The sequence below is a fragment of the Pseudophryne corroboree genome, chromosome 1 (assembly GCF_028390025.1).
Source record: "Pseudophryne corroboree isolate aPseCor3 chromosome 1, aPseCor3.hap2, whole genome shotgun sequence".
Classification (NCBI taxonomy): Eukaryota; Metazoa; Chordata; class Amphibia; order Anura; family Myobatrachidae; genus Pseudophryne; species Pseudophryne corroboree.
In genome coordinates, this window is record NC_086444.1 from 850,348,450 (window position 1) to 850,360,597 (window position 12,148).

Sequence of the window (12,148 nt, forward strand, 5' to 3'; positions counted from 1 at the left end):
CGAGATCCCGATTGACCTCTGCCAGGACCCCTGACTGGCAAGCCACAGGGTGGGGGTTAGGTTTAGGCTGCGCGGGAAGAGTTAGGATTAGGCTGCTGGAAGGCGGGAAGGGGGGGGGGGGGGGGGTTGGGGTTGTTTAGGCACCACTGGGAAGGTTTAGGGTTAGGCTGCAGGGGTGGGGGTTAGAATTAGGTGGAGGAGGGGTTGGGTTAAGGCTGCGTGGGGAGAGTTAGGATTAGGCTGCGGGGAAGGGGGTTTTAGGTTAGGCACCCCCGGTGAGGGTTAGTGTTGGGCTGCGGGAAGTGGGGGGGGGTTAGGTGTACTCACCACTGGGAAGGTTTAGGGTTAGGCTGCAGGGGGGCGGGGGTTAGGTGGGGGGGGGTTACGTTAAGGCTGCGCATGGCGAGTTAGGATTAGGCTGCGGGGAAGGGAGTGTTAGGTTTGGCACCTCCGGGTAGGGTTAGGCATAGGCTGTGGGAAGGGGGGTTTTTGGTTTAGGTACCACTGGGGAGGATTAGGCTGCAGGTGGGGTCAGTGTTAGGCTGCAGGAAGGGAGGGTTAGGGGGGGATAAGAGGGAAGGGTATCCGATGCCTGTGTTGGTCATAAAACCGCAAGCATCCCATCCGCTGGGATATTGTAGGTATCCCATCATAACAGTAAAGATGCCATACAGTAAACATAAATAATAATAATTATGGATGGCCTCCTGCTTCGCAATCTCTGACCAATTTCCTTCAGCTTTGTGCAGAAGTGTCTCATACACTGTGTTAACTGATGGCTGACTTCCAAACCAGGTACGGTCACATGTCACTGGTGTGCGAGTGGTGAAATCTGGATCTCGTTTCTCAGAGGAATTTCCCTGCAAGAATTGTATAATTATACAAAGAATTAAAATAACATTTATTCCTATGAAGTACAGTATCCCGGCGGGCAACCAATATAATCAGCAGACCATTCATTTGCCTTCCCCTTGCCTTAATGAAAATGGGTGTGGTATTGAAAGTCGACAGTAACTAGGTCGACAATGTCTAGGTCGACCACTATTGGTCGACAGTAACTAGGTCGACAGGGTGTCTAGGTCGACAGGGTCTTTAGGTTGACATGTTCTAGGTCGACAGGTCAAAAGGTCGACATGAGTTTTTAATGTTATTTTGGTGTCGTTTTCTTCGTAGAGTGACCGGGAACCCCAATTAATGCACCGCGTCCCCTCGCATGGCTCGCTTCGCTCGCCATGCTTCGGGCATGGTGCCTTCGCTCCGCCACCGCTTCGCTCGGCACAGATTACCGTTCCAATCGTAGTCCACGTGGATCGTTAAGTATGAAAAGGTTCAAAAAAAAAGAAAAAAAATTGTGAAAAACTCATGTCGACCTTTTGACCTGTCGACCTAGAACATGTCGACCTAAAGACCCTGTCGACCTAGTTACTGTCGACCAATAGTGGTCGACCTAGACATCCTCGACCTAGTTACTGTCGACTTTCAGTCTGGATCCCATGAAAACACTCCCCAATATTGCTAAAGGGATACTTTGGTGGGTTTTTGTTACATTTGTATCACATATAATCAAATAAGGAAAATGTATGTATTTATAGTGATGAATGTATTTTGGGGGGAAATTATCTAAAATAATGTTTTTGTGTTTTGTTTTTATTGTTGTGTTATAGTGGACAGGGACTGTTTGGTGCTAATCCAGGTGGATTTATTAACTGTTAGGTTGGTCGGTGATGTATTTGTTGAAATGTCCAATTATTTGGTTTTCTGAAAATCCATATAAGTAACATTACTACTGTAGATGATAACTTATTAGTAAATGTGGTGGTGACAGCTGAAAAGAACTTAACGGAGGCAAAATCTCACAAATCCTGGGAGCTGCAGAAAAACTGTATATATTTGCTGGGCTTACATTGGATTTGGCCTACATTAAGCCTTCCAACTGCTGAAGTACACTGATATATATGCAGGAATGTTTCCATCTTGCCTCGTTTTGAGATGAACTTTCTTGTAAAGCCAAGTGCCCAATGTGCACTTGGATTAGTTGTGAATGTGGATGGCCTACTGTTGCTGCTCACCATTCCTCTACTTGGTGTTAGTTTACCATTTTTATCTGTGCCGTGACAGCATTCAGTAAGGCATTGAGAATATCCCCTGTGTTAGCCATGTTACTATGGACTTACAAAATTTAGATACTATATGTAATGCAGGGATTTCTTTTTTGCTTAGAACAACTTGGCTCCACATCCTCCACCAATTATGAAAAACTCTACTTGCATAGCAGCGTTTGGAACCATGAAAAAAGCAGCAGTATATACAGTAAGAGATGAAGGAACAGCTATAATTCTTGCATTCTTGGAATGATGGCTATATACAGGTCTCACCATTATTAGACCAGTTCTTGTTATTAACTGATCACAACAGAGACGTAAAATGATATAATCTTTACTGACACAGTATTCAATTTCCCAGCTATTTAATTTGCTGATTTATTAATTAATTACATAGGTTCTACTCCCACTGTATGGGTGTCTTGGACACCCACGAGTGGGAATAATCCCTGTTGGTTGGCATGCCGACCGGTGGGATTTTAAGCGGGTGGGATGTAGTGGTCAGTATTGTGACTGGCGGACTCCTGACTGCCAGTCACATAACTACATCCCATTATAACAATACATACCAGAAAAATGTGGTCTTATGTTATCTAAATGTAATGTGAGTAATCTTTATCCCAGCACTACAAAGTTTTATACTCCATTCTTATACAGGAGTTCTGCATTCTGGGACATTTGATGTTAAGATTGAAATCATTATTTTACTAGTACAGAAAACGTAGCTTGGCCCTATTTCCATACCCTTATCATATCCTACTGTCTGTAGGCATAACGTAGCAAAATAATTATTGAATTTGGCACCTTACAAAGGTAGAGAAGTTCCACAATTGCCTGAATTTCAACTGATTTGGAATTCATACACATGATACTTTATGAACTGAAAATCATGAAATTTGCTCAGAGCTGGACAACAGTTTTTAAACTTAAGTATGATAATCAGAAAACAGAATATAAGGGCTGATTTATCAACAAGTTTTATCACACACAGGGGCAGATTTATTAAGACTGGTGAAGTGATAAATTGCACGGTGATAAATTACCAGCCAATCAGATCCTAACTGTCATGTTACAGGCTGTGTTTGAAAAATGACAGTTAGGTGGTGACTGGCTGGTGCTTTATCTCCTTCCATTTAATAACTCCACCAAGCTTAATAAATCTTCCCTACAATGAGTTTGAAAATTCGCTGTATATGATAAATGGTGCTCTAGCCAATCAGCTCCTAACTGTCACATGTTTGAAAAGTGACGGGAGATGATTGGCTGGAGCACCATTTATCATACACAACGTGTTTTAAAACTCATTGCGTATGATAAAATGCATTGATAAATCAACCCCATAGTCAATAAGTATACAAATCTACAAAACCTGAGAAGTGTGAAGAAGGCCTTCTGAAACAGAGATCTAGGCGATGTGCTGTCTGCCGTTACTGTAGATGCAGTAGGTAACTTCTACATAATATTTGGGCAACTTTATCATCTGAGCATGAAATTGACATCTTTTATCTAAAACAACTATATTACTTAGTGACGAACAGTAATTACAGAACAATTGGCATGATTCAGGTCTGTAATAGCAGCGCATGCCACAATGTATCGATGTTCGCATGTGCATGTGTGATCTGCGACGTTGGCCACACTACGGCATCAGACTGTCAGTGTGATGACATTTGAGGGCAGGGAGGGGGTGGCGATTGCTTCTGTTTCTCAAAACGGAGGTGTGTCGCCTGTTGTGGGGAGGTACAAAGCCAGGATTTCCTGGCCTCTATGTTGTTGCTACAGTGACCTGCTTGCATGACCTCAAAAGGTTTACACAGCTGGCCGATGGTGTTGCAGCTGATCCGATGCTCGTCCTAGGATGCGTGATGCCTCCTGCTGCATTACCATATTAGTCACATCGCTGCTGCTTCTATGCAAGCAGCATCGATAGCAACTGCATATCTGAATCAGGCCTATAATAAGATTTTAAACCTACCGGTAAATCTTTTTCTCGTAGTCCGTAGAGGATGCTGAGACTCCGTAAGGACCATGGGGATAGACGGGCTCCGCAGGAGACATGGGCACTTTAAGAAAGACTTTGGATTTGGGTGTGCACTGGCTCCTCCCTCTATGCCCCTCCTCCAGACCTCAGTTAGAGAAACTGTGCCCAGAGGAGACGGACAGTACGAGGAAAGGATTTTAGTTAATCTAAGGGCAAGATTCATACCAGCCACACCAATCACACCGTATAACCTGTGATATACAATCTAGTTAACAGTATGAACAACAACATATCATCGGTCCATAACCGACGAAACTATAACATAACCCTTATGAAAGAAACAACTATATACAAGTCTTGCAGAAATAGTCCGTACATGGGACGGGCGCCCAGCATCCTCTACGGACTACGAGAAAAAGATTTACCGGTAGGTTTAAAATCTTATTTTCTCTAATGTCCTAGAGGATGCTGGGACACCGTAAGGACCATGGGGATTATACCAAAGCTCCCAAACGGGCGGGAGAGTGCGGATGACTCTGCAGCACCGAATGAGCAAACAGGAGGTCCTCCTCAGCCAGGGTATCACACTTATAGAACTTTGCAAAGATGTTTGACCCCGACCAAGTAGCAGCTCGGCACAGCTGTAGTTCCGAGACCCCTCGGGTAGCCGCCCAAGACGAGCCCACCTTCCTAGTGGAATGGGCCTTAACCGATTTTGGTAACGGCAATCCTGCCGTAGAATACGCCTGCTGAATCGTGTTACAGATCCAGCGAGCAATAGTCTGCGTTGAAGCAGGGCCGCCAACCTTGTTGGCTGCATATAGGACAAACAGTGATTCTGTTTTTCTGATCCTAGCCGTTCTAGCCACGTAAATCTTCAAAGCCCTGACCACATCAAGGGACTCGGAATCCTCCAAGTCCCGTGTAGCCACAGGCACGACAATAGGTTGGTTCATATGAAAGGATGAGACCACCTTAGGTAGGAATTGAGGACGGGTCCGCAATTCCGCTCTATCCATATGGAAAACCAGATAGGGGCTTTTATGTGATAAAGCCGCCAATTCCGAAACTCGCCTAGCCGAAGCCAAGGCTAACAACATGACCACCTTCCAAGTGAGATATTTCAACTCGACTGTTTGAAGTGGTTCAAACCAATGTGACTTAAAAAAACTTAACACCACGTTAAGGTCCCAAGGTGCCACCGGAGGCACAAAAGGAGGCTGTATATGCAGTACTCCCTTCACAAACGTCTGTACTTCAGGCAGAGAGGCCAATTCCTTTTGAAAGAAAATGGATAAAGCCGAAATCTGAACTTTAATGGAGCCTAACTTTAGGCCCAAATTCACTCCAGTCTGTAGGAAGTGAAGAAAACGGCCTAGATGGAATTCTTCCGTAGGAGCATTCCTGGCCTTGCACCAAGAAACATATTTTCGCCATATCCGGTGATAATGTTTAGATGTCACGCCCTTCCTAGCCTGTATTAGCGTATTAATGACCTCATCCAGAATACCTTTTTCCGCTAGGATCCGGCGTTCAACCGCCATGCCATCAAACGCAGCCGCGGTAAGTCTTAGAACAGACAGGGACCCTGTTGCAACAGGTCCTGTCTTAGAGGAAGAGGCCACGGATCTTCTGTGAGCATTTCCTGCAGATCCGGATACCAGGTCCTTCGTGGCCAATCCGGAACAATGAGTATTGTTCTCACTCCTCTTTTTCTTATTATTCTCAACACCTTGGGTATGAGAGGAAGAGGAGGGAATACATAGACCGACTGGAACCGTCACTAGGGCATCCACAGCTACCGCCTGAGGATCTCTTGACCTGGCGCAATACCTTTGTAGCTTTTTGTTGAGACGGGACGCCATCATGTCTATTTGGGGCAATCCCCACCGACTTGCAATCTGTGCGAAGACTTCCTGATGAAGTCCTCAGATGCAGATCGTGTCGGCTGAGGAAGTCTGCTTCCCAGTTGTCCACTCCCGGAATGAACACTGCTGACAGTGCACTTACATGATTCTCCGCCCAGCGAAGAATTCTGTTGGCTTCCGCCATCGCCACTCTGCTCCTTGTGCCGCCTTGGCGGTTTACATGAGCTACTGCGGTGACGTTGTCCGACTGATTCAGCACCGGTCGGTCGCGAAGTAAGGTCTCCGCTTGACGTAGGGCGTTGAATATGGCCCTCAGTTCCAGGATGTTGATGTGAAGACAAGTCTCTTGACTTGACCAAAGGCCTTGGAAATTTCTTCCCTGTGTGACTGCTCCCCAACCGCAGAGGCTCGCATCCGTGGTCACCAGGATCCAATCCTGAATGCCAAACCTGCGGCCCTCTAGAAGGTGAGCACTCTGCAGCCACCACAGGAGAGAAACCCTGGCCCTGGGGGACAGGGTGATCCGCTGATGCATGTGCAGATGTGACCCGGACCATTTGTCCCATAGGTCCCACTGGAAAGTCCTTGCATGGAACCTGCTGAAGGGAATGGCTTCGTATGTCGCCACCATTTTTCCCAGGACTTGAGTGCAATGATGCACTGACACTTGTTTCGGCTTCAACAGGTTCTTGACTAGAGTCATGAGTTCCTGCGCTTTTTCTTCCGGAAGAAAAACCCTTTTCTGGTCAGTGTCCAGAATCATGCCCAAGAAGGACAGGCGAGTCGTAGGATCCAGCTGCGACTTTGGAATATTGAGAATCCAGCCGTGTTGCTGTAACACCTTCAGTGAAAGGGATACGCTGTTCTGCAACTTCTCCCGTGATCTCGCTTTTATGAGGAGATCGTCCAAGTACGGGATAATTGTGACACCCTGCTTTCGCAGGAGCACCATCATTTCCGCCGTTACCTAGGTGAAAATTCTCGGGGCCGTGGAAAGCCCAAACGGCAACGTCTGAAATTGGTAATGACAATCATGTATCGCAAATCTCAGGTACGCCTGATGAGGAGGGTATATGGGAACATGCAGGTATGCATCCTTTATGTCCAGCAATACCATAAAATCCCCCCCTTCCAGGCTGGCGATGACCGCTCTGAGCGATTCCATCTTGAACTTGAACCGTTTTAAGTAAAGGTTCAGGGATTTTAAATTCAAAATGGGTCTGACCGAACCGTCCGGTTTCGGGACCACAAACAGGGTTGAGTAGTACCCCTTTCCCCTCTGAAGCAGGGGAACCTCGGCCACCACTTGTTGAAGACACAATTTTTGAATCGCCTGTAACACTATCTCCCTTTCCAGGGGAGAAGTTGGTAGCGCCGATTTGAAAAACCGGCGAGGAGGCACCTCTTCGAACTCCAGCCTGTATCCCTGGGAAACAATTTCCATTGCCCAGGGATCTACCTGTGATTGAACCCAGATGTGGCTGAAAAGTCGAAGACGTGCCCCCACTGGAGCGGACTCCCTCAGGGGAGCCCCAGCGTCATGCGGTGGATTTTGCAGAGGCCGGTGAGGACTTCTGTTCCTGGGAACTAGCTGTGTTGTGCAGCTTTTTTCCTCTGCCCTTACCCCTGGCAAGAAAGGACGATCCACGTACTCTTTTGCTTTTATTTGAACAAAAGGACTGCATTTGATAATGAGGTGCTTTCTTAGATTGTGAGGGAACATAAGGCAAAAAATTCGATTTACCTGCCGTAGCTGTGGAGACCAGGTCCGAGAGGCCCTCTCCAAACAATTCCTCACCCTTGTACGGCAAAAACTCCATATGCCTCTTTGAGTCGGCATCCCCCGTCCACTGTCGGGTCCATAAGAATCCTTTTGGGAATGTGCAGTTTTTTGTCTGGAATTTCCCACGCTTTTTCGCATAATTCGTTCAGCTCATGTGAGGAGGAAAAGGTGACCTCAGGTTTCTTTCCCTATACATGTGTAACCTCGTGTCAGGGACAGGGGGTTCCTCAGTAATATGCAAAACATCTTTAATTGCGATAATCATATATCGAATACATTTAGCCACCCTTGGCTGCAATTTTGCATCATCGTAGTCGACACTGGAGTCTGAATCCGTGTCGGTATCTGTGTCAACTATTTGGGATAGTGGGCGCTTCTGAGACCCCGAAGGTCCCGGCGACATAGGGACAGACCTGGGTTGACTCCCTGACTGTACCCTAGCTTCAGCTTTGTCTAATCTTTTGTGCAATAAATTAACATTAGCACTTAAAACATTCCACATATCCATCCAGTCAGGTGTCGGCGCTGCCGACGGAGACCTAATATTCATACACTCCCCCTCCTCTTCAGTTGAGCCTTCAACCTCAGACATGTCGACACACGCGTACCGACACACCACACACACACAGGGAAGCTCTTTTCTGAAGACAGGTTCCCCACCAGGCCATTTGGAGAGACAGAGAGAGAGTATGCCAGTACACACCCCAGCGCTATATGACCCAGGAAAAAACACAGAATGTTTACCCAGTATCGCTTATGTATAATGTATATGCGCCAATTATGTACCCCCCCTCTACTTTAAAACCCTCTTTCACCGTGTGTCAAGCAGGGGACAGTCCGGGGAGCTTCCTCTCAGCGGTGCTGTGGAGAAAAAATGGCGCTGGTGAGTGCTGAGGGAGAAGCCCTGCCCCCTTGGCGGCGGGCTTCTGTCCCGCTCAAATTTACTAATAACATGGCGGGGGCTCTTTTTATACATGTACAGTGCCCAGATGTACATGTATATATGTGTATTTGCCACCTGAGGTGTTTATTGCTGCCCAGGGCACCCCCCCTGCGCCCTGCACCCTTACAGTGACCGGAGTGTGTGAGGTGAATGGGAGCAATGGCGCACCGCTTCACTGCTGTGCGTTACCTCTTATGAAGATCATGTCTTCTGCCGCCTCTGAAGTCTTTTCTCTTTTACAGGAAACTCAGGCGAGCTCCCTGAAAGCACCCAGTCTCCACTGGGCACAGTATCAAACTGAGGTCTGGAGGAGGGGCATAGAGGGAGGAGCCAGTGCACACCCAGATCCAAAGTTTTTCTTAAAGTGCCCATGTCTCCTGCGGAGCCCTTCTATCCCCATGGTCCTTACGGAGTCCCAGCATCCTCTAGGACGTTAGAGAAATTAATAATAGATTATTATATTCAGGCGCAAAAAATAAATAATAATTGTGTGGCTAGGAAGGCCGTGGCTTTCCAATTTGAATAGAGATGGTTAACCAAGGCAGATTTCCAGTGACCTCCAACAGCAAATTGGAAAGCCACGTCCTCCCTCCACCTAGGTCTGCTGACTGAGTTCTGAACACGGCAAGCCAGATCCCAGACGAGGTGATCCATCTATTGCAGTGGTCAGGGAACAGGGATAAATTACCCCAAATGGGGTAAAAATGAAATTCCTGGGGGTAATGGACGGTCGCGCTGCCGAGACACAGCCCCGTCCAGCACCGGCCGGCTCGCGATGTGATGTGCTAACGTCACACCGCGCTCCCTACTGCCCGCTCTGCGCTTTGCTCCTGACCGCCCTGTGCTGTGTTCTTGGCTGCAGTGTGACATGCTGACATCACACACCGCTCCCTCACGCCTGCCCGTCCTGCGCTGTCCTGTCCTCCCGCCCGCAGCCCGCCAACCCACACACAGAACTTGAAGTGTTCTGTGGCTGACCACTGAAGGAGTTACACAGGATCAGACAGTGGCCCACATAACAGTGGGAAATTCCCAATGACATTACTGAGGTGAGGATATGACATATGTCTCCTAAAAGTTGTGTCCCACACCCCCTTCCCTCCTCATCCATCTTTCTTACAATCATTCTGTTGTTTTGTGGAGAAAGTGTTAATTAACCCATTCATTACCAAACAATTATTGGCGGAATTTTTTTTTTCTTTTATATATGGGTGTGTGTATATATATATATATATATATATATATATACACACATATATACACATACACACACACAGTATCTCAAAAATACAATATAAACAGTGATAACCAGTATATATGCACAATAATATATGATTTCCTTCCTTTCACATCAAGCGGGTAACGTCGGCGTATCTAAATATATTTTGGGGTAAAAGGTAAAAAAGTTCCCTGACCCCTGATCTATTGCATGCACCCACTGCCGCAAATCATCTTCCGTGTGCATCGGACTGTGCGACACTGTTACAAACTGGCTTGTCTGTTATATTCACCAATCACCAGCTGTTTTATATTCTTTAAAACGGGTCGCTTTTAAATATTTTATGTATGTTCGTATTGAATATGTTTAGGCTATCTTCTAATACTATTATTACTGCCAATATAAATATATTCATTATTTTGTGAATCAAAGCCTATACCTCAAATTAAGTACCCAGAGATGCTGGCATTATCGATTAATGATACTAGAAGATAAATGTGTATGTTTTATCATTCAAATACTAGTTACTATTATGAGACTTTATTCATTTTTTCAAGAAAAAAGCAACAATAAAAACAATTCATTATCTTTTGTGCTTGACAATTTTTTTTACCTGTAATTTTCGTTTTAAAATCAACCAATGGAACACGCTATGCCCTTTAATTACCTAATTCCTGTGTAGTAAGTAATTTGGTGTACCAGCTAATAAGTTGTCTCATATTCAACACACAAGTTTACCAATTTAAATGGGAGCTGAGCAGATAGCCTTTTTTTCACAATTCCAACAAGTAGTCTGTATTTTTAGTAGATAAGAACAGTCTAGACTCTAGACCAGGCCTGGCCAACATGTGGCTCTCCAGCTGTTGTAAAACTACAAGTCCCATCATGCTTTGCTACAGTTTTGCTATTAGGGAAGGCTAAAACTGTGGCAGGGCATGCTGGGATGTGTAGTTTCACAACATCTGGAGAGCCACAGGTTGGCCAGGCCTGCTCTAGACTATAGTTTAAACAATGTAACTACACACACTCATGTTCAAATTGTATTTCGCTCCCGATTGTCATGCTTGCAATTCTTAAGGGAGTATTGCAAATATTTTAAGTTACTATCCTTTATTGTGAATGTCTTTAAAGATTAATGAAAACTATTGGCAAAACATAATCTCCACAAATATATTAAGAGGATAAATAAAATTAATTTATTTATGTAATGTTATCTGTTTTTGGCCCTTTAATACAGAAAGTAACCAAAATCACAAAAGGATAAAACTTATAAAAGGGGGAAGAAAATACAATAGACACAAACTTTACTTAACAACATCTAATACATCAACCAAAAACTACATGGAACATTTGCAATTACTTTTTTTCAAAATTATATATATATCTATATCTACCTACTATTGGGTGTAATAGCAAAGAATTTTGTAGACAGTGGTGTCAAATACTCAATCAATGTAGCTTTGATCTGATGGTTTTAATTGTGCAGCAGGTCAGGGCCGGATTAACAATGGGGCGGATGGAGCTGCAGCTCCAGGCCCCCCATTGAAAATAGGCCCACAGCAGTGAAACCCCATAACCGCCGGCATTACAATGAGTCACACTGACTCATTGTATGCCGCAGCCGCTCCCTGCACTTAGCCCGCCGCCAGAGACAGTGCCCCGCTTATACATACACACTGAAGACATGGCGGGAGCGGGAGGAGGGGCCGCTCTCCTCTCGAGCACCTCCTCCCCTAAGACCACTAGTAGTGGTGCTGCTGTGCTCAGCCTCAGTGTCAGTGATGCGACTGGGCAGCCGGGGTGGAGGAGCCGCTCTCCCCCTACTCACAGCTCCTTCTCCCCAGTGCTGCTGATGAGGACTCCTCCTCTTTCCTGCTGGGGTTCAAGCCGGCACCACAACGCCATGAACTTTATTAAGTGGCTGCTGTGTTACATGGAGCCTGAGCGGAGCATCATTGGAGGAGCCACAGCAGATTCAGCACTACACAGGTCAGGCAGCAGGTGGGGTATCTGTAAGACACGGCTGTGTGTGCAGCCGCGTATTTGGTGACCAGAGGCAGGCTGACAGGGACCTCACACAGAGCGCGCAGCGGCAGCCTGTCATGACTGAGGTTTTTGTGAACCCGGTGTAGTGAAGTCTGTGCGGGCGACTGGAGGATTATGTGAATACTACCACTGACCTGGTTTGGAAATGCTGTGGACTCTGGGTTTCCTCCGGTGACTGGGAAGAGGAACCGCAGCAGAGATGGCCG

At 46.1% G+C, this 12,148-nt stretch overlaps 1 long non-coding RNA gene across 1 annotated transcript in view; it reads right to left on the reverse strand.

Annotated features, from left to right (window-relative positions):
• Nucleotides 1–368: 368 nt before the first annotated feature.
• Nucleotides 369–12,148, reverse strand: part of LOC134956084 (uncharacterized) — a 142,616-nt gene continuing 130,836 nt past the window's right edge. Inside the window, exon 4 of the long non-coding RNA XR_010185987.1 lies at nt 369–860. This is a non-coding gene — a long non-coding RNA (uncharacterized LOC134956084). The remainder of the gene's footprint in view (nt 861–12,148) is intronic.